The sequence below is a fragment of the Chlorocebus sabaeus genome, chromosome X (assembly GCF_047675955.1).
Source record: "Chlorocebus sabaeus isolate Y175 chromosome X, mChlSab1.0.hap1, whole genome shotgun sequence".
Taxonomy (NCBI): Eukaryota; Metazoa; Chordata; class Mammalia; order Primates; family Cercopithecidae; genus Chlorocebus; species Chlorocebus sabaeus.
Window position 1 is genome coordinate 29,758,350 of NC_132933.1, and position 24,383 is coordinate 29,782,732.

General features: G+C 44.6%; 1 protein-coding gene and 1 non-coding gene across 7 annotated transcripts in view; both read right to left on the bottom strand.

Moving 5' to 3' along the window:
• XIAP (X-linked inhibitor of apoptosis) overlaps positions 1–17,131 on the bottom strand; it is a 51,959-nt gene extending 34,828 nt beyond the window's left edge. Inside the window, exons 1-2 of one of the 6 annotated variants that reach the window (XM_008019487.3) lie at positions 17,033–17,131; positions 16,638–16,764 (exon numbers count right to left, since the gene is read on the bottom strand). The gene's annotated coding sequence lies outside the window, so the exon portion shown is untranslated. Of the gene's footprint in view, positions 1–12,884; positions 12,955–16,379; positions 16,608–16,637; positions 16,953–17,032 lie in introns of those variants that run through there. The other 5 variants (XM_037989108.2, XM_037989106.2, XM_008019489.3 and 2 more) reach the window with 5 other exon arrangements.
• On the bottom strand, positions 3,088–3,190 carry LOC119620994 (U6 spliceosomal RNA). Its single transcript, XR_005237534.1, has one exon. It is a non-coding gene; the product is annotated as a U6 spliceosomal RNA (small nuclear RNA).
• Positions 17,132–24,383: the final 7,252 nt, after the last annotated feature.

A 24,383-nucleotide genomic window follows, 5' to 3' on the forward strand; every position in this document is an offset into this window, starting at 1 on the left:
AATGCTTTTTCTAACTTTTAAGAAATTAAGCCAATTACTATTTTTAGGAGTTGCTTTCCATATTATGAAGCACTTGAAGCTATGTTCCTGAATTACAAAATTCTGTTTGATAGTTGTTCACATTGGTGTTTGTCCATCCTATAGCTTATATATTTAAAAACTAATTCTAAACAGGTATAATTTATGCTGTAAAAAGCAGTTAATGGCCGGGTGTGGTGGCTCATGCCTGTAATCCCAGCACTTTGGAAGGCCGAGGCAGGTGGATCACTTGAGGTCAGGAGTTCGAAATCAGCCTGGCCAACATAGCAAAAACCCTATCACTACTAAAAATACAAAAAGTAGTCAGGCGTGGTGGTGCATGGCTGTAATCCCAGCTACTCAGGAGGCTGAACTATGAGAATTACCTGAACCCGGAAGACAGGAGTTGCAGTGAGCCGAGATTGCACCTCTGTACTCCAGCCTGGGTGACAGAGCTATCTTTGAGACAGAGCAAAACTGTCTCAAAAAATAATAATAATAAAAATAAAGCAGTTAGTTTCACTGACTCTGGTAATATGAGATTCTCTCCCTTAACATTCTTGTATTTATTTCTAATTTCACTAGAAAGCATTCCCTTTGTTTAGTGTGTCTTTATGTACATTGGAATGCTTTTGTACTCTTTTAATGTATTCAAGTAGTGTGAATGTTTTTGATAAAAAATGTACCATGATTAAAAGATTTTTACACATGGAACAAACCTGTGTATTTTTTCATACAACGATTTTGGATTTTCTTCAATGGGATTATTCTAGGAAGACTGCCTATCATTGATAGAAATATGTGGTATTTACCACTGATGGGTAGAGTTTACCCATATTATTTTCCTTTTTATTTTAAAAATGTATTATTATTATTTTTTTAAAGACAAGGCCTTGCTCTGTTGCCCGAGTTGGAGTGCAGTGGTGTGATCATAGCTCATTGTAACCTTGACCTCCTGGGCTGAAGTAATCCTTCTACCTCAGCCTCCTGAATAGTTGGGACTATAGCCACATGCCACCATGCCCCGCTAATTTTAAAAAGTTTTCTTAGAGATGTGGTTTCTCCATGCTGTTCAGGCTGGTCTGGAATTCCTGGACTCAAGTGATACTCCTGACTTGGCCTCCCAAAGTGTTGTGATTATAGGCGTGAAGGACTGTTTGACTAGTTTTTTACCATTATGAACAATGTTGGAGTGAATGACCTTCTATCTAAACCTACTCATGTAATGTTGGCTTTTCGCACCAATAATAGATGGCCTCAAACAGGACAGTGTCCTGTCACTACCTCCATTTAATCTATTTTGTTTTTGACTAGTAATAGTCTTAAGAAGAAGCATTTGACTAAAGTAATTGGAAAAAAAAAAAAGCAGCATGAGGCCATATGCGGTGGCTCACCCCTGTAATCCCAACACTTTGGGAGGTTAAGGCGGGAGAATCACTTGAGCCCAGGAATTTAAGACCACACTAGGCAACATAGGCCAAGGAATTACAAGTTACAGTGAGCTGTGACTGCGTCACTGCACTTCAGCCTGTACAACAGGTCAAGACACTGTCTTTAAAAAAAGTAGTATGAATACACTTCTAAATCTATAAGAAGGCCGGGCGCAGTGGCTCACACCTGTAACCCCAACACTTTGGGAGGATGAGGTGGGTGGATCGCTTGAATTCGGGAGTTCAAGACCAGCCTGGCCAACGTGATGAAACACCGTCTCTACTAAATATACAAAAATTAGTTGGGCGTGGTGGCGCATGCCTGTAATCGCAGCGACTCGGGAGGTTGAGGCAGGGGAATCGCTTGAACCTGGGAGGCAGAGGTTGCAGTGAACCGAAATGGTGCCACTGCACTCCAGCCTGGGCGACAGAGCGAGACTCCGTCTCAAAAAAAAGAAAAAAAAAACTGTAAGAAAAAGATTAATACGTTGATAGAAAACAGGCAAATTTACAAGTGGGAAATATTAATGGTCAACAAACATATGCAACAATGTTAAACCTCATTAATAATCAAAGAAATAAACACTTTAAAAGATAACATTTTTACCCTGTTTGGCAAAAGTCAACACTACTACCAACAATGAAAACGCAGTGGCACAAGAGTATGGAGCAAGAGGCATCTGTCTGTTAGAACTAAAAACTGGTACATCTTTTCTGGAAGGTAATCTGGCAATGTATGTTCTAAAAGTCTTAAATATATGATAATCTCTTGAACCACCCATTCTAGTTCTAAACATATGCTCAAAAAAAATAAAAATAAATAAATAAATAAATAAATAAATAAATAAATAAATCCCTGATCAGGCCAGGCGCGGTGGCTCTCGCCTGTAATCCCAGCACTCTGGGAGGCCGAGGCAGGTGGATCACCTGAGGTCAGGAGTTCAAGACAAGTCTGGCCATGGTGAAACCCCGACTCTACTAAAAATACAAAAAATTAGCCAGGCATGGTGGTGTGTGCCTGTAATCCCAGCTACTCAGGAGGCTGAGGCAGGAGAATCACTTGAACCCGGGAGGCAGAGGCTGCAGTGAGCCAAGATCGCGCCATCGCACGCCAGCCTGGGCAACAACAGCGAAACTCCTCCCCTCATCCCCACCAAAACAAAAAAGAAAATCCCTGATCAGCCAGGTACAGTGGCTCACGCCTGTAATCCCAGCACTTTGGGGGCTAAGGCGGGTGGATCACTTGAGGTCAGGAATTCGACACCAGCCTGGCCAACATGGCAAAACCTAGGCTCCACACACACACACACACACACACACACACACACACAAAAAAAGAATTAGCTGGGGGTGGTGACACACACCTGTAGTCCCAGCTACTCAGGAGACTGAGGCAGGAGAACTGTTTGAACCCGGAAGGTGGAGGTTGCAGTGAGCCAAGATTGCGCCACTGCATTCAAGCCTGGGCAACAGAGCGAGACTCCATCTCAAAAAAAAAAAAAAAAAAAAATCTCCAATCATTTCATTATTAATGTATATAAGGATGTTCCATAAAGTGCTATCTACTAAAACAAAACAACTCAATATCTAACAAAAGAGGACAATACTATGGTAATATGGGCCACCAGGCAACCATTAAAAATTCATGTTCAGGATGTATTTTAAAAATATATATATTATACAGGGGCCATATTAACCTTCTCTGTATCATTACAATTTTAGTATATTTACTGCCGAAGCAAGCACCATGATGTTGTATTAAGTGGAAAAAGCTGGTTACAAAATAATGCTGTATTATATAACCCAAATTATAAAAGATACAGATATATAAAGACAGGCTAAACTACATATCAAAATTCTGCTGTGGTTATCTCTGAGCAGTGAGATTAAATTCTTTTGTTTGTGCTTTTCTTTCTAAATTCTATACAGCAAATATATTAGATTCTAATGAAAAGAAACAAGCAGGTGGACTCTTGATTAGTCAGGCACCCTTGTACAATCCTGCCAACCAGACTATGGGCATAATCTGGTTATTTGCCATGTGACAATGCTTCCTCCATCTGTGAATACACTGGCCAAGTAAACTATCAATAGCAGGGCCTGGTAATGCAAAGTTTTGGCTTTTCATTCACAGAAAATAATTTTTATGACTTAGAGAAGGATATGTTCTTTGGTTCTTATCTTTTTGCCTATCCTGAGAATTTCTGCCAGTTTGTTACATAGGTAACTGCCTCTGAGCAACCCACCAGGTTTTTTGGGGTTTTTTTTCTTCAGGTTTCTTTGTGGTTTTGTTTGTTTGTTTGTTTCAGACGGACTCTCGCTCTGTCGCCCAGGCTGGAGCGCAGTGGTGCGATTTGGGTTCACTACAACCTCTGCCTTCCAGGTTCAAGCAATTCTTCTGCCTCAGCTTCCCAAGTAGCTGGGATTACAGGCATGCACTACCAGGCCCAGCAAATTTTTTTTTTTTTTTTTTTTTTTTTTTGTATTTTTAGTAGAGACGAAGTTTCACCATGTTGGCCAGGCTGGGCTCAAAATTCCTCACCTCAAGTGATCCACCTGCCTCAGCCTCCCAAAGTGCTGGGATTACATGTGTGCGCCACCACGATGCCTGGCTGATTTTTGTATTTTTAGTAGAGACAGCGTTTCACCATGTTGGCCAGGCTGGTCTCAAACTCCTCATCTCAAGTGATCTGCCTGCCTTGGCCTCCCAAAGTGCTGGGATTACAGGCGTGAGCCACCGTGCCTGGCGATCATCAGGTTTCAAAAAAGAGAGAGGGCCAGACATGGTGGCTCATGCCTGTATTCCCAGCACTTTGGGAGGTCAAGGCAGGCGGACTGCTTGAACCCAGGTGTTCGAGGCCAGGCTGAGCAACATGGTGAGACCCCGTCTTTACAAAAAATAAAAATAAAAATTAGGCCAGCCGTGGTGGCTCACGCCCGTAATCCCAGGACTTGGGGAGGCCGAGACAGGCGGATCATCTGAGGTCGGGAGTTCGAGACCAGCCTGACCAACATGAAGAAACACCGTCTCTACTAAAAACACAAAATTAGCCGGGCGTGCTGGCACATGCCTGTAATGCCAGCTACTCAGGAAGGCTGAGGCAAGAGAATCGCTTGAACCCGGGAGGCCGAGGTTGCGGTGAGCCGAGATTGCGCCACTGCACTCCAGCCTGGGCAGTAACAGCAAAATTCCATCTAAAATGAATAAATAAATAAAAATAAAAATTAGTTGGGCATGGTTGCACATGCCTATAGTCTGCACACGCCTGTAGTCCCAGCTACTTGGGAAGCTGAGGTGGAAGGACTGCCTGAGCCTGGGAAGTAGAGTCTGCAGTGAGCTATGATTGTGCCAATGCACTCCACTCTGGGAGACAGAATGAAAAACTATCTCCAAAAAAAAAAAAAAAAAGAAAAGAAAAAAAAAAAAAAAGAGAGAGGGATACAGGTCAAGTCACAGAGATAAAAGCAGTGATCAGGTCATGTTCACGGTGGCTGGCCAGAAACAAATGCCTTTTGGTCCATTGCTTGAGTGGCAGTAAACCAACAGTAGCAGAGAAGGGCTGAGAAACACAGGTGATACCTGATTGCTACTTATTGGGTTTCTTTTTTTGTGATGGAGTCTTGCTCTGTCACCCAGACTGGAGTGCAGTGGTGCGATCTTGGCTCTCTGCAACCTCCACCTCCTGAGTTCAAGTGATTCTCCTGCCTTAGCCTCTTGAGTAGCGAGACTACAGGGGCGCACCACCACGCCCGGCTAATTTTTGTATTTTTAGTAGAGACAGGGTTTCGCCATGTTGGCCAGGCTGTTCTCGAACTCCTGACTTCAGGTGATCCACCCGCCTCAGCCTCACAAAGTGCTGGGATTACAGGCGTGAGCCAACGTGCCCGGCCAACTTATTGTTAACTTGAATTGAAAATAAAAGGACTTGCTAAGTGAGAAACCAGTGTGCCAAAAAAGAAGAAGAAGAAAAAAAAAAGGACTTCTTGTGGAAAAATTTTTCTGAGTGACATCTCTTTGGAGTTATGAACTGTTCATCCACTGCCTTGTAAAAATTAACAATGACTTTGGGACCTGGTAAAAAGAAAGAAGTCTCCATGAACTTTGGGCACTTCCCTAAAATGATTTTTACAAAAAGAGCAGCTCAGAATCAAGTATACTAAAAAGTATAATCATTATTATTATTATTATTATTTTGAGACGGAGTCTCACTCTCACCAGGCTGGAGTGCAGTGGCACGATCTCGGCTCACTGCAACCTCCACCTCCTGGGTTCAAACGATTCTCGTGCCTCAGCCTCCCGAGTAGCTGGGATTACAGGCACATGCCACCATACCCAGCTAACTTTTGTATTTTTAGTAGAGACAGGGTTTCACCGTGTTGGCCAGGATGGTCTCAATCTCCTGATCTTGTAATCCTCCCGCCTCATTCTCCCAAAGTGCTAGGATTACAGGTATGAGCCACCGCACCCGGCCATCATTATATTTTGTAGACACGAGCAAAAATTGTTCATAATAACTATGTCTTGCTGGGCAGGATAATAAAAATCATTATCTTACTTTACAGATAAAGAAACTAATCAGCTTGGGAAACATAGGGAGACCCAGTCACTCCAAAAAAAAAAAAAAAAAAAAAAAACTAAGGCATGGTGGCTCGAGCTACTCAGGAGGATGAGGTGGGAGGATCAGTTGAGCCTGGCCACTCCAGCCTGGGCTGACAGAGCCAGATCCTGTCTCAAAAAAACAAAACAAACAAAAAACAAAAACAAAAAAAGAAAGAAAGAAAAAGAAACTAAGACGTAAGGAAGGTAAATGATTTACTAAGGCCATAGAGCTGATTAGTGGCATAGAACTGGAACTTACTGTACTCTGATACTTTGTGCAGATAACTTATTCTGACACAGTGATTAGAATGTAGTTCATACAATCAGATGGTTCCGTGGATGACTTCATAAGCAGGTAATACCTATCCCTAGACATTTCTCAGAATAAAGTATTCTTTTCTTTTCTTTAAGAGATGGGGTCTCGACTGGGCTTGGTGTCTCGTCTTTAAGAGATGGGGTCTCGACTGGGCTGGGCGTGGTGGCTCACGCCTGTAATCCCAGCACTTTGGGAGGCTGAGGTGGGTGGATCACTTGGTCAGGAGTTCGAGACCAGCCTGGCCAACATGGTCTACTAAAAATGCAAAAATTAGCTGGGCATGGTGGCATATGCCTGTAATCCAACTACCTGGGAGGCTAAGGCAGGAGAATCGCTTGAATCTGGGAGGCGGAGGTTGCGGTGAGCCCAGATCGTGCCACTGTACTCCAGCAGCCTAGCTGACAACTCCGAGTCCCTCACACACACACACACGCACACACAAAAAGAGATGGGGTCTTACTATGTTGCTCAAGCTGGTCTTGAACTCCTGGCCTCAAGTGATCTTCTAACCTCAGAATGAAGTATTCTATTCCATGATCATGTTGGGATCTCAAGCAAGTACTTAAACAACCTTTTTTTTTTTTTTTTTCTGGGACAGGGTCTTGCTCTATCGCCCAGACTGGAGTGCAGTGTCACAATCTCGGCTCACTGCAGCCCCTGCCTTGCAATTTCAAGCAATCCTACCACCTCAGCCTCCCAAGGAGCTGGACTCCAGGCAGGCGCCAGCACACTCAGCTAATTTTTAAATTTTTTATAGAGACAAGGTCTCACTATATTGCCCAGGCTGATCAAACAAGTTATGGATAAGAGCCCATATCTTTTCTTTTTTTAGTAAAAATATTTAGCTCTATTTGAAAGCTACAGTGCTATCTATATTCAAACATTTAGTATGTTTCTCTTCTGTCTAGGTTTTAATTTTTTTTAATGACACAAAGTAAAGGAAACTGTGCCACAGTTAAGTGCTACAAACCGAATTTAAATGATACAACATATTTCATGAGTGTCCGCATGTACCCGAACGCTATCTACAAACTAATTTTCATTTTCCTTCATCCCATCATTTTAGCTACAAGTACTTTCTCTACTAAACATGCTGAATTTAAACTAAAAATTTTCAATCTTGGCCGGGGAATGGGGCTCAAGCCTGTACCCCCAGCACTTTGGGAGGTCAAGGTGGGCAGACCACCTGAAGTCAGGGGTTCAAGACCAGCCTCACCAACATGACAAAACCCCGTCTCTACTAAAAATACAAAAAACTTAGCTGGGCATGGTGGCACGCGCCTGTAGTCCCAGCTACTCAGGAGGCTGAGGCACAAGAATCGCTTTAACCTGGGCGGCAGAGGTTGCAATGAGCTGAGATCGCACCACTGCACTCCAGCCTGGGAGATAGAGCGAGACTCTGTTTCAATTAAAAAAAAAAAAAAATCAATCCTATTTGGTTTAATGTAAGGTCAAAATTTAAGCATGGGCTTGTGTGATTCTATAGCTCATCTTCTCTTCTTTCACGATGTTACCTTTGATAATAACTAACATATGTAATGTGCTTTACAATTTAGATGTTTTCATATATGGTACCTAATTTAACCTACATATCATAGGCCTCATCTGAAATAAGAGGAAACAGTGGTTCTGACTGTTACTCATCAAAGGTCATGGACCCAGTGATTATGACCAATATAGGTCTAAGGAAATTACTATAAGAATTACTGGCAGAAGGGACAGTCCAATGAGGTAGCAGAAAATGTTAGGCTTCCTTCCCTTTCAAGGCCTAAAAAATTAGCTGGAACCACAGAAAGGTTAAGTCACATGGTAATATATGCTGAGATGTCTTTTTTTTTTTTTTTTTCTTTATTTTTGAGATGGAGTCTCACTCTGTTACCCAGGCTGGAGTACAGTGGCATGATCTCAGCTCACTGCAACCTCCACCTCCCAGGCTCAAGTGATTCTCCTGCCTCAGCCTCCTAAGTAGCTGGGATTGCAGAGGCATGACCTAGTTTTTTGTTTTTTGGGGGTTTTTTTTTGTATTTTTTTAGTAGAGATGGGGTTTCGCCCTGTTGGTCACGCTGGTCTTGAACTCCTGACCTCAAGTGATCCACCTGCCTCGGCCTCCCAAAGTGCTGGGATTTCAGGTGTGAGCCACTGCACCCAGCCAGATGTCTGTATTTCTGTATTTAAGGTGAATAAAATGATTACAGAAATAAGAATAAAATTTCAAACCATGATATAAGTATTTACAAGTACCAGGGAATGCACAATAGTACCAGCCTTGTCCAGTTTAAGAAATCAGCTTCTATCCACTTAGTTCAACCTCTGACCATCTGAGATCAAGCTATTCTCAGTCTGTACAAGTAAATGTGACTTTTCACTATGACCCATATCCTCGAAAATACATAAAACTGTATCACAAGGTGAATCACATATATCCATAACAAAGACTGGGTACCAAATCATACCAAAATCAAATCCCAAAATGTATCAAACAGCAGAGCTACAAAGGTATCATAATTTAAAACAATAAAAGCCCATGCCAAGTTCTGCAAAATGGACAGAAGTATGTTTTTATCATATCAAGGATAACCTATTAACCATATACAGAGCAGATAAAATAAATAACCCATAAATATGGTCTCAAATTCCTGTTTCTGTTTTTTGAGATAGGGTCTCGCTCTGTCGCCCAAGGTGGAATGGGGTGCCCTGATCTTGGCTCACTGCATCCTCCACCTCCTGGGCTCAAGTGATCCTCCCACCTCAGCCTCCAGGAGTAGCTAGGATTACAGGCACATACACAACCATGCCCAGTTAATTTTTCTATTTTTAGTAGAGATGGCGTTTTACCATGTTGCCCAGACTGGTCTTGAACTCCTGGGCTCAAGGGATCTCCCTGACTCGGCCTCCCAAAGTGCTGGAATTAAAGGCATGAGCCACCATGCCTGGCCTGGGATTGTTATATGGAACTTTTTTCCTTGACAAAATCTCAGATAATCAGGCTTAAAAACTATTAGAATGGGTTTTGAATCTTTGGAATCAACTAGCCCTTAGCCCAACCTCCCTGGGTTTTTTTGTTTGTTTGTTTGCTTGTTTGTTTGTTTGTTTTGAGACAGGGCCTCACTCTGGCACTCAGGCTAGAATGCAGTGGCGCCCTCATGGCTCATTGCCGCCTTGACCTCCCGGGCTCAAGCGATCTTCACAGGCGCATGCCATCACATCACATTTTTTATTATTGGTAGAGACGGGGTCTCATGATGTTGCCCAGGCTGGTCTCGAACTCCTGGGATCAAATAATCCTCCCACCTCAGCCTCCCAAAGTGCCGGGCTTACAGGTATGAGTCACCACGCCTGGCCCTGTTACTTTACAGATGAAGAAAGTGCAGTATAAAATAATACACTGGATAAATAAAAAATGTATTTTGAAAGACTTCAGGCCGGGCGCGGTGGCTCACGCCTGTAATCCCAGGACTTTGGGAGACCGAGGCGAGTGGATGACCTGAGGTCAGGAGTTTGAGACCAGCCTGGCCAACATGGTGAAACCCCATCTCTACTAAAAATGCAAAAATTAGCTGGACGTGGTGGCAGGCACCTGTAATCTCAGCTACTCGGGAGGCTGGGGCAGCAGAATCACTTGAATCCAGGAGGCAGAGGTTGCAGTGAGCTGAGATCGTGTGCCAATGCGCTCCAGCCTGGGCAACAAGAGCAAAACTCCGTCTCAAAAACAAAGGGCGGGTACAGGGGCTCATGCCTGTAATCCCAACACTTTGGGAGGCCAAGGTGGGCAGATCACAAGGTCAGGAGTTCAAGACCAGCCTGGCCAACATGGTGAAACCCTGTCTCCACTAAAAATACAAAAATTAGCCGGGTATGGTGGCACAGGTCTGTACCAAACAAAACAAAACAAAACGACTTCATAAGAAATGTTAACTATAGAATGTTGAATGGGAGAAAAAAGATTAAAACAACCTGTAGACAATATGATCATAATTATTCTATTTCATAAATTTTCTATAATAAACACCTATCTCTGGCCAGGCACGGCGGCTCACGCCTGTAATCCCAACATATTGGGAGGCCAAGGTAGGCAGATCACATGAGGTCAGGAGTGAGACTCCGTCTCAAAATAAATAAATAAATACATAAAATAAAATGAGCCGTGCGTGGTAGCACACCTATAGTCCCAGCAACTTGGGAGGCTGAGGCAGAAGAATCGCTTGAACCTGGGAGGCGGAAGTTCAGTGAGCCAAGATCATGCCAGTGTACTCCAGCCTGGGCAACAGAGCAAGACTCCGTTTCAAAAAAAAAAAAAAAAAGGAGAGAGAGATGTGTTTTTTTTAAACACATACCGCTTTTATAACTTAAAATACTCAAAGGCCAGCGCAGTGGCTCACGCCTGTAATCCCGGCACTTTCGGAGGCCGAGACGGGCAGATTATATGAGGTCAGGAGTTCAAGACCAGCCTGAGCAACATGGTGAAACCCAGTCTCTACTTAAAATACAAAAAAGGCTGCGTGCGGTGGCTCACGCCTATAATCCCAGCACTTTGAGAGGATGAGGCGGGTGGATCATGAGGTCAGGAGTTCGAGACCAGCCTGGCTAACATGGTGAAACCCCATCTCTACTAAAAATACAAAAATTAGCCAGTTGTGGTGGTGTGCACCTATAATCCCAGCTACTCGGGAGGCTGAGGCAAGAGAATTGCCTGAACCCGGAGGCGGAGGCTGCAGTGAACCGAGATCGTGCCACTGCACTCCAGCTCTGGGCGACAGAGCAAGACTCCGTCTCAGGGGGAAAAAAAAATTAGAAAAAAAAAAAATTAGCCGGCTATGGTAGCACATGCCTGTAATCCCAGTTATTTGGGAGGCTGAGTCACCAGAATCACTTGAACCCAGGAGGTGGAGGTTGCAGTCAGCTGGGATCATGCACTGAACTCCAGCCTGGGTGACACAACAAGACAATGTCTCAAAAATAAATAAATAAAATATTCAAAATACCCTTTTATGTTTTAAATTCAACACATCAAATAACATATCAAAAATGTGAAAATGTAAAGAAAGATGGGGTCACTGACATACACAATCCCACGGCTAATTGGAAACAAAGTCAATAATCTAGGTACTGTGGTACCCAACCCAGGACTCTCTCCAAACACTGTAGCACATGACCTCTAAGATACAGAAACAGTATTTGAGCCGGGTGCAGTGGCTCACGCCTGTAATCCCAGCACTATGGGAGGCCGAGGTGGGCGGATCACCAGGTCAGGAGATTGAGACCATCCTGGCTAACACGGTGAAACCCGTCTCTATAAAAATAAAAAAAATTAGCTGGGCGTGGTGGTGGGCACGGTGGTGGGTGCCTATAGTCCCAGCTACTCGGTAGGCTGAGGCAGGAGAATGGCGTGAACCTGGGAGGCGGGGCTTGCAGTGAGCCGAGATCGTGCCACTGCACTCCAGCCTGGGGGACAGAGTGAGACTCTGTCTCAAAAAAAAAAAAAAAAAGAAATAGTATTTGTTAAATTCTGAAGTATTTTTTATCTTATCACTACTGTTTCTGTCTCCTCATATCTACTCACACAATGCCCTTTAATAGTGCTAACAGGTTACATTTTATAATACTATTAACAGATTATCTCACAGAGATAAAGCTTGAGAATTGACAGCTCATGATAATCTCCCAGTTGCAAAAGAACAATGGAAAAACAAAGACACAAAAGCAAAATAAAAACAAAGCAAAAAAAAAAAAAAAAAAGAAGAAAGGAGGCCTGGTGTGGTGGCTTACACCTGTAATCCCACCACTTTGGGAGGCCAAGGTGGGCGGATCACGAAGTCAGAGGAACCAGACCATCCTGGCTAAGACGATGAAACATGGTCTTTACTAAACACACACACACACAATTAGCCGGGTGTGGTGGTGGGTGCCTGTAGTCCCAGCTACTTGGGAGGCCGAGGCAGGAGAATGGCATGAACCCGGGAGGCAGTGCTTGCAGTGAGCCAAGATCTCGCTACTACACTCCAGCCTGGGCAACAGAGCCAGACTCTGTCCGTCTCAAAAAAAAAAAAAAAGAAGAAGAAGAAAGGCGTTTTTTTTTTTTTTTTTTTGACATATTTATTCTTGGAATCATACCACATACTACAAAGCCTGGAACACATAAAGTGCTCAATGAATGTTTATTTCATAAACTGTAGGTTTTGCTCTCTGCTAATACTAGCTACCAGACTTAAACATTAGACCAAACAAAAACAGTGAAACATCATTATTTTACATTTGGTATCTCTAAGCATTTACAATATAAATACAGGATTTACTAAAGAAATTAATGTTTACAATGAAGTAAAAGGAGAACATTTATTTACTAAATTAGTAAATTTATTTAGTAAAATTTATGTTACTAAAATATTTTAAGCACTATACAAATTAGCTGGTCCATCAATTATAATAATTTTGAGAAACTGCTCACTTCCTGAAAATGGAAAAAAAAAAAAAAGGAAGACAAAATAAAATAAAAACCAAAGAAAAAAATAATAATTCTTACCTATTGAAATGGTCCTGGCTAACCTTTAGATATTATCACTTTGTTAGCCTAGTTGGAATCATCCAATGCACTAGAAGGCAATAAAATTACAGGTATAGTACAAGGGCCACTAGACTAGAACCTAGACTCTAGTCCAAGCTTTGCTAATAATCATATATATTACGATGGGCGATATATTTTTTTGAGTCTTAATCTACTTCTAAAAACTAGACAGCTGGGCCGAGCGCGGTGACTCACGCATGTAATCCCAGCACTTTTTCACCTGAGGTCGGGAGTTCGAGACCAATCTGACCAACACGGAGAAACCCCGTCTCTACTAAAAATACAAAATTAGCCGGGTGTGGTGGTGCATGCCTGTAATCCCAGCTACTTGGGAGGCTGAGGCAGGAAAACTGCTTGAACCTGGGAGGCAGAGGTTGAGGTGAGCCAAGATTACACCATTGCACTCTAGCCTGGGCAACAAGAGCGAAACTCCATCTCAAAACAAAAACAAAAACAAAACTAGACAGCTGAACTCCTAATCACTGCAAACTGTTTTAGTCTTAACTTTTTATTTTATGTTATTTTTATTTATCTGTTTTTGAGGCAGAGTCTCACTCTGCGGCCCAGGCTGGAATTCAATGTTCCATTCTCAGCTCACGGCGACCTCTGCCTCATGGGCTCAAGTGATTCTCCTGCCTCAGCCTCCCAAGTAGCTGGGACTACAGGGGTGCACCGCCACACCCAGCTAATTTTTGTATTTTTAGTAGACATGGGATTTCGCCATGTTAGCCAGGCTGGTCTTGAACTCCTGACCTCAGGTGATCTGCCCACCTCAGCCTCCCAAAGTGCTGGGATTACAGGTGAAAGCCACCGTACTTGGCCCTAGTCTTCACTTTTTAAAAAAACATATATTCTTACCTACAAAGAGTCTACAATTCTGATTTGTTTGTTTGTTTGTTTTGTTTGAGACAGGGTCTCACTCTGTTGCCCAGGCTGGAGTACAGTGGCCCAATCATGGCTCACTGCAGCCTCCACCTCCCAAGGCTCAGGTGATCCTCCTGCCTCAACTCCCCAAAGTAGCTGGGACTACAGGCACAAGCCAGCACGCCCGGCTAATTTTTGTATTTTTATTAGAGAGAGGGCTGCGCCATGTTGCCGAGGCTGCAGATATTTTCATTGTATCAATTTCTCTTTTTTTTTTTTTTTTTGAGACAAAGGTGCGCTCTTGTCACCCAGGCTGGAGTACAGTGGTGCGATCTCGGCTCCCTACAACCTCTGCCTCCTGGGTTCAAGCAGTTCTCCTGCTTCACCCTCCCATGTAGCTGGGATTATAGACGCACACCACCATACCCGGCTAGTTTTCTACTTTTAGTAGAGATGGGGTTTCACCATGTTGGCCAGGCTGGAACTCCTGATCTCAGGTGATCCGCCCGCCTTGGCCTCCCAAAGTGCTGGGATTACAGGCATGAGCCACAGCGTCAGGTGTCAAATTTTTGTTGTTGTTGCTTATTTAAAACGGGACCAAGTCAGCCAGGTGTGGTGGTGGGCACCTGTAATCCCAGCTACTTGGGAGGCTGAGGCAGAAGAATCACTCGAACCCAGGAGGTGGAGGTTGCAGTGAGCCGAGATGGCGCCATTGTACTCCAGCTTGGACAACAAAAGCGAAATTTTGTCTCACACAAACACACACAAAAAGGGACCGGCCGGGCGAGGTAGCTCACACCTGTAATCCCAGCACTTTGGGAGGCTGAGGCCGGTGCATCACCTGAGGTCAGGAGTTCGAGATCAGCCTGGCCAACATGGAGAAACTCCGTGTCTACTAAAAATACAAAACTTAGCCGGGCATGGTGGCGTGTGCCTGTAGTCCTAGCTGCTCGGGAGCCTGAGGCAGGAGAGTCACTTGAACCCAGGAGGCGGAGGCTGCAGTGAGCCAAGATCGTGCCACTGCACTCCAGCCTGGATGACAGAGTAAGACTCCGTCTCAAAAACAAACAAACAAACAAAAAAACACCATGCTAATCTTCTTTGAATTGTTCCAATTTTAGTATATGTGCTACCACTGAAGCAAGTACCCAAATTTGATATTCTAAATGTGTTAAAAGTTTGCTACATTATTTGATAATCAAGAAGCTTAGGACAATTTCTAAAAATATACGACAACTAGTAACATATTATTTTTACTATCTTACATTAGGAGAGAGCAATACAAGAAAACGAAACATGAGTATCCAATAGAGGCCTGCTTTGTCAGCTGAGTTGACCTGAATCATACCGGATTTTACAGTACAAACCACTGATATGTATAAATGCATATATGTGCATAAATATGTGTATGTACCATTGGTATATATTTGCTTATGTTGATATATATATTTGTGTGGGAAGGTGTGAACTTTAAAACTTTTCAATTATGAAATCAATACGAATTTATAACAAATTCAAACCGTACATTAGGTCATGTGAAGTGCAAAGTAAAAAGTCTTCTACCTCTCTTCTCCTCCATAAGTAACTACTGTTAACAGTTTTATTGTGTATCCTTCAAGAAACTATCTAGGCAAATGCAAGTATACACACATACATGTGAAGGTGTGTATATAAATCTAAACTGTTGCCACTTCTTGAATGTGGGGGTGGGGGAGAAGCTCAAGTACTCCATAAGCATGTTAAATACATTGAAATACATAGAAAGTGGTACCACAGTCACTGGTACAAAGTATCATACTCTTCAGAAATGTGTGTTGAATTGAATACATTTAATTTTCATGCTTGGAGGCGATATGGAGCAACTGTGCAAAGTGATGGGCAAGAAGCCAGATAACATGGGTTCTAATCTAAGTAGTTGGATAGCCTTAAGCAAGCTATGAAATCTCCCTAAGCCGTTGTTTCTGGTTTTGTAAAAGGACAGGGTTTGACTAAGATCCCTTCCAACTCTAAAATGTTATAATTCTAAGATGGCCGTCTGTAACACTGCTCATTGACTGTAATAAATATTACGGGGAAAAAAAGGAAAAGAAACACTACTGAAACCTCCAGTCTTACAAATTTCTGTGAGTCATTAAACTATCAAAGTATAGTTGTGACAGAACTAGAGACATAATTATATTTGAAAGCAAAGTAGTAGATTATTAAAATCTGATTGGTTGGGGTTTTTTTTAACAAAGCTTGGGTTGACGTTTTTCCTTTTTCGGAGGTGGAGAGTGCTACTGCTTAGTTTGAGAATAAACACTCCCCTCCCCGAAAAGAAAATAATTTAAGTGTTATGGAGTTAAAATAATGAAACAAAATCAAATTACATTTTGTTTTACAGAACATGCCGGAGAGGTGACTGGGAAAGCAGATTGGAAAGAATTACCAGCTAATTTCCTCTTCCGGAAGCTCTTTGGCCCTTATTCTTTCTGTTTCATATGCCCTCTCCAGACACACTCCACCCTGCTCCACACAAGCCACAGGTATCACAAGGGGAGGAAATCCCTTTGATCATATTTTTTAAAAAAGTTATTTGCCTCAATTTACCTTAGGTGTCACAGGGTTTAGGAAGGCAGTCTCGCGGGCCTGAAGTCACCCACCCACTCACCCACGCCTGCCGTCGGCAGTCCGAGGAACCCGGGCAAGCAGCCGGGGCCGGGCCACCTCTGCCAGGCGGGCGCGGCCTTCCCGCCCTCCCCAGCAGCGCCGGCCCGAGGGGAGTGGAGGGGAAAAGAAGAGAGGGGAGGGAGAAGAGGGGAAGGAGGGAAAGCGGAGGAGGGGAAAGCCTACACAAGCTGTACCCACCGCGCCAGGACAGCCGGCCCGAACTGCCCCGCGGCGATCAGCTCGGTCCAAGGGGAGGGTCCCGGAGGAGGCGCGGCCCGAGCCCCAATCTGGAAATGCCAACTCCGCTCTGCGGCCTGGCCCCAGCCTAGGTGAAGGAAACGGAAGTCCCTTCGTCTCCCTCACGCGCCTCCACCGGTCGGCCCATCCGCTGGAGAAACCCGGAGTCGTGAAACCCGAAGTTTGTCCACGTCAGGGCCTCAAAGAGACACCGGGCGCTGTCCGTCAGTCTCCGGGCCCGGGCTGCGTCACTGGGCCCCGGCTGTGTCCTTCCCACCCCCGGCCGGGAGGTCAGCCTCCTGCCCTGCAAAGCCCCTCCTTCTTCCCCCCCCCCGCTCCGCCATTTTCCAACTTACCACTTGGGCCGGGCGTCCCTCGATGAGCGCCACGCCGGCTCCGGGCACCGCCAAGGTCCCCCCACCTTCCCGAACAGGAAGGGGGCAGTAAGGAAAAATGAGGCCCTTGCAACCCGTAACCCCACCCCCCCTCCCCCCCTCCCAGCTGGAACCCAGAACCTGACCTAGCAGGCGCACATGCGCAGTGAGCACCTCGTAGTCTCCGCCCCTAGCTCCTGCGTTTCTTCTTTTAGCCTCAAGGATGGTTTTTCCCACGGTTTTTACCTGTTGGGCCCTGGGGTTGAGGAATAGGGGAAGAAAAGCACAAGGACGGAAAAGAGGAGGAGAAGGGGCGAAAATGTTTAGTTCTTACTATAGATCAGGTACTGTGTTAGGCATATAACGTGGTCTTTGTTGTAATGTTGACAACCCTGTAAGATAAGCACTGTCTCTGGGGATTTAATAAGCCCATTTTACAAAGGAAACTGAGACCCAGAGGGGATAGCTATCCCAGTATCACGCGGCTAATAAGGTAACTGAGGTTAGAATCGGATCTTTTTCCAAGAAGGGAAGGATGAAAGGGATGACAAGAAAAGGAGAACCTGGGGGAATGGCGGGGGTTAAGATTGGGAGGTGAAGGGAAAATTAATAGAGGAAAAAGAAAGCAGATGGACAGGAAACAAAGGAAGTCTGTGTACATAAAATGCTGAAATAAATCCTGGATTTATTTCAAATGCGTTGTAGGATTGTCAGATCAACATAGGAATTTTTGTTTCAGGAAAATGGGATCTTACAGGGTAATGTGGTGAGATGATGGATTCCGAATATTTCATTTCAAATGAAATCAAGTGATGCAAGATATGATCCTCCCTTCACAACAAGGGAACTTGGAGGGAGGAGAGGAAAGACTTTTCTTAAAACTCTTAGTTGCATGTTTATTCTCCCCTTGGGCACCCTACCCTATCTTCTAACAAATCAGAACTACTCGTTGTGCCTGCCCCCCCATCCTCGTACACAAAGCCTTCTCTGATTTTCTTAGCTGAAGTTAATCCCTTCATGCTCTGAACTCTAGTGGCACTTCTCTAATTTTTGTTTTTGCTTTTTTTTAAGCACTGTTTTTTTCTTGTGGTAAAATGTACATGACATAAAATTTACTGTTTTGGCTGGGCGCGGTGGCTCACGCCTGTAATCCTAACACTTTGGGAGGCCGAGGCGGGTAGATCACCAGAAGTCAGTAATTCGAGACCAGCCTGGCCAATATGGTGAAAACCCGTCTCTACTAAAAATACAAAAATTAGCCGGGTGTGGTGGTGTGCACCTGTAATCCCAGCTACTTGGTAGGCTGAGGCTGGAGAATCGCTGGAACCCGGGAGGCGGAGGCTGCAGTGCCGAGAGCACACCACTGCACTCCAGCCTGGGTGACAGAGCGAGACTCCGTCTCAAAACAAAGAAATAAATAAAAATACATAGGCCGGGCACGGTGGCTCACGCCTGTAATCCCAGCACTTTGGGAGGCCAAGGCGGGCGGATCACGAGGTCAGGAGATGGAGACCATCCTGGCTAACATGGTGAAACCCCGTCTCTACTAAAAATACAGAAAATTAGCTGGGCGTGGTGGCAGGCGCCTGTAGTCCCAGTTACTAGGGAGCCTGAAGGAAGGAGAATGGTGTGAACGTGGGAGGCGGAGCTTGCAGTGTACAGAGATAGCGCCACTGCACTCCAGCCTGGGTGACAGAGCAAGACTCCGTCTCAAAATAAATAAATAAATAAAATTTACCATTTTAACCATTTTTCAGTGGCAAGTGTATTCACATGGTTGTGCGACCATCTCCAGAACTTTTTTGTTATACTTGGCACTTAAATTTGGCACTTAAATTTGTGCCTCTATTATGGAGCACAGTGCTTTCTGCCATGTAGTATATATGGCACTTGTGTACACACCTTATCTCTCCTATGTTGTAAGCTCATTTATGGCAAGATCTATGTTGAACTCATTTTTGTAATTCCTATTCCTCCAAAACCCTTAGAAGTCATCTTTAATTCCTTTCTCTCGTATCCCACATCCAATCCATCAGCAAATCTTGTCATCTCTATCTTCAGAATGAATCCAGAATATCACCAATTCTCGACTCCACCATTATGACCTTAGTGCATCTCTCTCGGACTGTAATAGCCTTCTCACTGGTCTCCCATTTACATCCTTGCTCCTCTCCAGTCATTTCACACAATGGCCAGAGTTATCCTCATGAAACATGTCAGATCATGGTCATTTCACTGCTCAGATCCCTTAATTGGCTTCCCATTTCCCTCAAAGTAAAAGCCACAGATTTATAATGACCTACCAAGGCTATCATAGCCACCAAAATGACCACCAATGGTCTTCACCTCTTGCTATTTACACCCCGGGGTAGTTCTCTTCTATAATGAACCAAGGCTGACTGTGTCATCAGTAGTATATGGTAGAAATGATAGCATGTGACTTACAAGACTAGATCATAAAAGGCATTGTGGTATTTGCCTTGCTCCGTTTTTTGATTGGTTGCTGTAGGGGAAGGCAGCTATCATGTCATAAAGATACTCAAACAGCATGTGGAGGCTGCTTTGAGTGAAGTGGTGTTTACAACCAACTGATCACAACTAGTTACAGATTTCTTTCTTCCTTCTCTATTCTCACTGCTTTACTTCACTAGCCTTTTTTAAAAAACAGCAGGTAGGCCGGGCACGGTGGCTCACGCCTGTAATTCCAACACTTTAGGAGGCTGAGGTGGGTGGATCACCTGAGATCAGGAGTTCAAGACCAGCCTGACCAACATGGAGAAACCCCGTCTCTACTGAAAATACAAAATTAGCCAGGCGTGGTGGCGCATGCCTGTAATCCCAGCTACTCGGGAGGCTGAGGCAGGAGAATCACTTGAACCCAGGAGGCGGAGGTTGTGGTGAGCTGAGATCACGCATTGCACTCCAGCCTGGGCAAAAAGAGCAAAACTCCGTCTCAAAAAAAAAAACAGCAGGTAGAGACCCACACAAATAGAAAGAAAGTCCTTCCCGCTCCTCATCCCTTTCTCCCCCATCAACAACCAGCACCAATTTGCCAACCATGTGACTGAGCTGCCTTGGAAGAAGACTCTTCAGTCACAGCCTTCAGAAACTGCAGCCTCTTGGGACCCAGAGCCAGAACCCCCAAGCCAAACCACTCTTGAATTCCTGTGTATTACTGTCAATAGCCAAATTTTAGGGCAATTTGTTACACAGCAGTGGATACCTAATACAAAGACCCTAAACTCTTACTTTTATATCTTCATTTCCTACTATTCTCCTTCTTTCTTTAGTTTTCCTGCCTCAGGGTCTTTGTACTTGCTGTTTACTCTGTCCGGAACACTTTCCCCAGATAGCGTATCATTCTCCTTCAAGTCTTTGCTTAATTGTTATCTTCTCCAAAAGACCTACAGTGACCACCATATTTAAAATTATAGTTCCACCTCCCAGCACTCCCAATCTCCCTTCCTCTGCTCAACTTTCTCCTTTTTCCATGGCATCTGTCACTTTCTTTTTTTGCTTTTTTTTTTGCTTTTGTTTTTTTGTTTTCGAGACGGAGTTTCGCTCTTGTTGCCCAGGCTGGAGTGCTAATGGCACGATCTCGGCTCACCGCAACCTCCACCTCCTGGGTTCAAGCAATTTTCCTGCCTCAGCCTCCCAAGTAGCTGGGATTACTGGTGTGCACCACCACACCCGGCTAATTTTGTATTTTTAGTAGAGACAGGGTTTCTCCATGTTGGTCAGGCTGGTCTCAAACTCCCGACCTCAGGTGATCCGCCCACCTCGGCCTCCCAAAGAGACGAGCCTGGCCAACATAGTGAAACCCCGTCTCTACCAAAAATAGAAAAAAAATCAGCTGGGCGTGTTGGCTCACGCCTGTAATCTCAGCTACTGAGGAGGCAGAGGCAGGAGAATTGCCCAGGAGGCAGAGGTTGCAGTAAGTCAAGATTGGGCCATTGCACTCCAGCCCGGGGGGCAAAGCGAAACTCTGTCTAAAAAAAAAAAAAGAAAAAAAAAGAAAAAAAGAAAGTCCGGGCGCGATGGCTCATGCCTGTAATCCCAGCACTTTGGGAGGCCGAGGCAGGTGGATCATGAGGTCAGGAGATCGAGACCATCCTGGCTAACACGGTGAAACCCTGTCTCTACTAAAAATACAAAACAATTAGCTGGGCGTGGTGGTGTGCGCCTGTAGTCCCAACTACTCAGGAGGCTGAGGCAGGAGAATGGCATGAACCCCAGAGGCGGAGCTTACAGTGATAGCGCCACTGCGCTCCAGCCTGGGTGACAGAGCAAGACTCCGTCTCAAAAAAAAAAAAAAAAAGGCCGGGCACAGTGGCTCACGCCTGTAATCTCAGCACTCAGCACTTTGGGAGGTCAAGGCGGGCGGATCACCTGAGGTCAGGAGTTTGAGACCAGCCTGACCAACATGGTGAAACTCCATTTATACTAAAAACACAAAAATGCGTGGTGGCAGGTGCATGTAATCCCAGCTACTCGGGAGGCTGAGGCAGGAGATCGCTTGAACCCAGGAGGCGAAGGTTACCATGAGCCGAGATTGCACTATTGCACTCCAGCCTGGGTGACAGAGCGAAACTCCATTTAAAAAAAAAAAAAAAAAGAACAAAATGCAATTATAAATTAAAGCCCAAATAAATATAATAGATAAAAAGCAAGAGCTCGGGGCCTGGCACAGTGGCTCACACCTGTAATCCTAGCACTTTGGGAGGCCAAGGCAGGTGGATCGCCTGAGGTCAGGAGTTCGAGGCCAGCCTGACCAACATAGTGAAACCCTGTCTCTACTAAAAATACAAAAAAGTTAGCTGGGCGTGGTGGCAGGCGCCAGCTACTGGAGAGGCTGAGGCAAGAGAATCGCTTGAACCCAGGAGGCGGAGGTTGCAGTGAGCCGAGATCACGCCATTGCACTCCAACCTGGGCAACAAGAGAGAAACTGTGTCTCAAAAAAAAAAAAGCAAGAGCTCTTTGAGTGAAGCGGGATGGGGTGAGCCCTGACTTTCAGGCCTTGTCCTCGGAGCCATCAGCTTTATGAAACGTCTTCTATGAGTAGGGAAATAACAACAATAAAAAAGAAACTTCTTCTGGGAGAAAGGGGTGCAGACTTGCAGAGAATTACTCTTGCCTCACCAGTAAGCAAGCAGCCTTTGTGATGAGCATTCATGTCAAATAGCATCTAATGGCAGCATCTGCCCCTCAGTCTCCTGATTCGTGATCCAGTATCTTGGTCACTAACCTCTCATTCCCTCTTTGCTGCCAGAAAGACTGCAATTGTAATTTCCTCTCTTTGAGTACTCATAAAGATGCCTGCCCTTAGCTTGTGCTGGCAAAGCTAGCATCTCTAGCCAGCACCTCCTTTCCTTTCTCTGCTTTTATCTTCCTGGGACCCAGTCATACAGAAAAGACCTGTTGCTTGCTTGGGGTGAGGACAGAAGATTACACTCTCATCTCAAACTAATGGAAAAATGCACCTGAGCTTTCTATTAATATACACTAATCTATTCCTATTGTTATACCCAATCTATTATTGTGCAAAAATCCAACAATCCAACAACAATGTCAAGGTCAAAGTGTTGTCATGTTGTCATGGTGTATCTTGAGTAGGGAGGAGGTGAAAGCTACTGGAGTTGAGGTCCAAGAGAGAGGCTGGCATGTTGGAGAAATCATCATCTAGGATGGTAGTAAGATTTGTGTTTAGAAAGGAAGACTGTGATGTCAAAGATCTAATGTATGTAAGGGAGTATAAATAATAATAGTTATTTACACTCCTCTAAATATAAGTAATAATGGTTAGCATTTACTGAATGTTTGCCATATGTCAGGCAATGTCTTAAGTGCTTTGCAAGCTTTGTCTCACTTTATCTCTTTAATCCTCTCAGTAACCCTCTAAGTGTTTTTTTTGTTTGTTTGTTTGTTTGTTTGTTTTTTGAGACAGAGTCTTGTTCTGTTGCACAGGCTGGAGTGCAGTGGCATGATCTCAGCTCACTGCAACCTCTGCCTCCTGGGTTTAAGCGAGTCTCCTGCTTCAGCCTCCTGAGTAGCTGAGATTACAGGCGTGTGCCATGATGCCCGGCTAATTTTTTGTGTTTTTAGTAGAGATGGGGTTTCACCTTTTTGCCTAGGCTGGTCTTAAACTCCTGAGCTTAGGCAATCCACCTGCCTCAGCCTCTCAAAGTGCTAGGATTATAAGTGTGAGCCACCATGCCCAGCTGCTAAGTGTTCTTTTTATTCTTGTTTTGATTCAGAACCTACAATGATGCCTGGCATATAGTAGATATTCAAGGCAAGTCAGGTCACTCCTCCACCTAAAACCCTGCAGTGGTTTTTCACTTGGTGGAGGCAGGCACAGGGTGCAGTGGGAGCCCAGAGCGGGGACCCAGATCAGAACTGACTCCAACAGGACTTCAGTGTTGAAAGACAAGGGAGAATTAGCTAGGTGAAGCAGCAGGAGAAAGGCATTCTAAGCGGACTCCTCAGAATGTGCTAATGCATAGAAATGGAATAAAATAGCATGTGCGTGGGGCATGGCTGTTAATGTCTTATGGTTGGAGTGTAGCTGCTAACGTTTACTGAATGTTTATTGTGTTCACGCTGTGTTAATTATGTTACATAGTAACAAAGACTCTCTCCTTGACCATACCTGAGTCTGGGTCCTCTGAGCCCTCTTTCTGACTAAGCTCCAACCTTGGGTTCTGTCCTTAACCCACTTAATCTAGTTTTAGCAAAAATACCGCTGAGCCAGTTTAGTAAAAAATGCCTGCCCTCAGTGTCTGATCAACCTCAATATCTGATCAAATTCCTCATCCTCTACTCTCCATATCTTTCTTTTTTTAGATTTTTTTTCTCTGTGTGTGGGGGTGTGTGTGTGTGTCTGTGTGTAACAGAGTTTTGCTCTGTTGCCCAGGCTGGAGTGCAGTGGCACAATCTTGGCTCACTGTAACCTCTGCCTTCTGGGTTCAAGTGATCCTCCTGTCTCAGCCTCCCGAGTAGCTGGGATTACAAGCGCCTGCCACCGCGCCTGGCTGATTTTTGTATTTTTAGTAGAGACGGGGTTTCACCATGTTGACCAGGCTGGTCTTGAACTGCTGACCTCAAGTGATCTGCCTGCCTCGGCCTCCCAAAGTGTTGGGATTACAGGCATGAGCCACCACACCCGGCCAGATTTTTTTTTTTTTTTTTTAGAGATGGGGTCTCCCTATGTTGCCCAAGGTGATATCGACCTCCTGGCTCAAAAGATCTTCCTGACTTGGCATCTGAAAGTGCTGAGATTACAGGCATGAACCACCATGCTGGCCTACTCTCCATATCTTATCATTCTAGCCTG